This window comes from Sorex fumeus, unplaced genomic scaffold (genome assembly GCF_029834395.1).
Source record: "Sorex fumeus unplaced genomic scaffold, SorFum_2.1 ptg000195l, whole genome shotgun sequence".
Lineage (NCBI taxonomy): Eukaryota > Metazoa > Chordata > Mammalia > Eulipotyphla > Soricidae > Sorex > Sorex fumeus.
Genome location: NW_026606252.1, coordinates 1,240,750 through 1,242,921, shown reverse-complemented (window position 1 = coordinate 1,242,921; position 2,172 = coordinate 1,240,750).

The following is a 2,172-nucleotide window of genomic DNA, read 5'->3' as shown; positions in this document are numbered from 1 at the left end:
GGGTCGGCCATGTGCAAGGCCAACACCCTCCCCACTGTGCTATCTCTGCAGACCTAGGACATTTTTTTCCTTTTTCTTTTTTTTTTTTTTTGATTTTTATTAGTGAGACACCATGAGGTACAGTTGTAGACTTACACATTTTGGTGCTTGGGTTTCAGTTATACAATGATCGAGTACCCATCCCTCCACCAGTGCCCATTCTCCATCATTTACATTTTTTTAAGGACATTTTCCCCTTTTTCTTTCTTTTTATTTATGTATTTTTGGGCTATGGGACACACTCAATGGGATTTAGGGGCTGCTCCTAGTTCAGTGCTCAGGAATTCTGCCCTGTAGGGTACCAGGAATCCAACCAGGGTCAGTTGGATGTGGAAGAAAACCACCCGCCACCCCCCACCCTACCACATTTTGGTCCTTCCGGCTTTTTATTTTCCCAAAAGTGGCTGAGTAACAGGGCCATTTCACAGCGGATGACAGACTATTATCGACTTGCAAATCTTCATTTGGCCAATTATCCCAGAGTTTTGGGGAACAGGGAGCCTTTGTTTCTGGTCCAGGACTCAGTCCAGAAATACGCATCTGGGATGGGTTTTTGGCCTTACTTGGCTTTTTTTTTTTTTTTCTGACATGGACTTTTTTTTTTTTTGAGAAATGAAGCCAGTTATTTTCTGCCGTGCCCTTGAAGTTGGCTTTTGTCTGAAAGTCGCAAAAGATTGGAGTCAGCATTGGAATCTGGGTAGGGAAATAAAAAAAAAAAAGAGGTTTTCTTTCTATTCTTTTATTTATTTATTTATTTTTTTGAGGGGGCCAAGGATGCTATAAGCTATATCTGACAGTGCTCAGGGCTGACTCCTGGCGGTACTCCGGGGACCCTATGGGATGCCGGGGGTTGAACCAGGGTTGGCCTCGTGTAAGGCAAACGCCCTACCCGCTGTGCTATTGCTTTGGCCCCTAAAAGTGAGATTTTTTTTTTCTTTTTGGGTCACACCTGGCGATGCACAGGGGTTCCTCCTGGCTCTGCACTCAGGAATTACTCCTGGCGGTGCTTGGGGGACCCTATGGGATGCTGGGAATCGAACCCGGGTCGGCCGCATGCAAGGCAAACGCCCTCCCCACTATATATCACTCTGGCCCCTAAAACTGAGATTTTTAAAAATTTATTTATTTTTTGTGCTTTTTGGGTCACACCTAGCGATGCACAGGAGTTACTCCTGGCTCATGCACTCAGGAATCACTCCTGGCGGTGCTCAGGGGACCCTTTGGGATGCTGGGGATCGAACCTGGGTTGGCTGCGTGCAAGACCAACACCTTGCCTGCTGTGCTATTGCCCAGGTCCCTGGTTCATCACTCGATTGATCGATTGATTACTTTTTGGGTCCCACACGGCGATGCTCAGGGCTGACTCCCGGCTCTGCACTCAGGAATCATTCCTGACGGTGCTCAGGGGACCCTTTGGGATGCTGGGGATCGAACCCAGGTCGGCTGCGTGCCAGGCAAACGCCCTCCCTGCTGTGCTATTGCTCCAGCCCCCTAAAAGTGGGATTTTTCCCCCCCAGAAATTATCATGTAAATTTTTAAAACTTGAATCACCTTGAGATTCACAGTTGCAAAGTTGTTTAAAATTGAGTTTCGGTCATAGAATGTTCCAACACCCGTCCCTTCACCAGGGCACATTTTCCACCACCAATATTCTCAATTTCCCTCCCACTCACCCACCCCCCCCACCCCCCGCCCCACCTCTGCAGCCTGCCTCTATGAATGACACTTTTTTTTCTTTTTTTTTCTTTGTTTTGTTTTGGGACCACCACCGGCAGTGCTCAAGATGGACTCCTGGCTCTGTGCTCAGGGCTGACTCCCAGCTTTGTGCTCAGGGCTGACTCCCGGCTCTGTGCTCATGGCTCACTCCTGACTCTGTTCTCAGGGCTCACTCCCGGTTCTGTGCTCAGGGCTCACTCCAGCTGTGTGCTCAGGGCTGACTCCTGGCTCTGTGCTCAGGGCTGACTCCCGGCTCTGTGCTCAGGGCTGACTCCTGGCTCTGTGCTCGGGGCTGACTCCCGGCTCTGTGCTCGGGGCTGACTCCCGGCTCTGTGCTCAGGGATGACTCCTGGCTCTGCACTCAGGAATCACTCCTGGTGGTGCTAGGGGGACCCTATGGGATGCCGGGGATCGAAC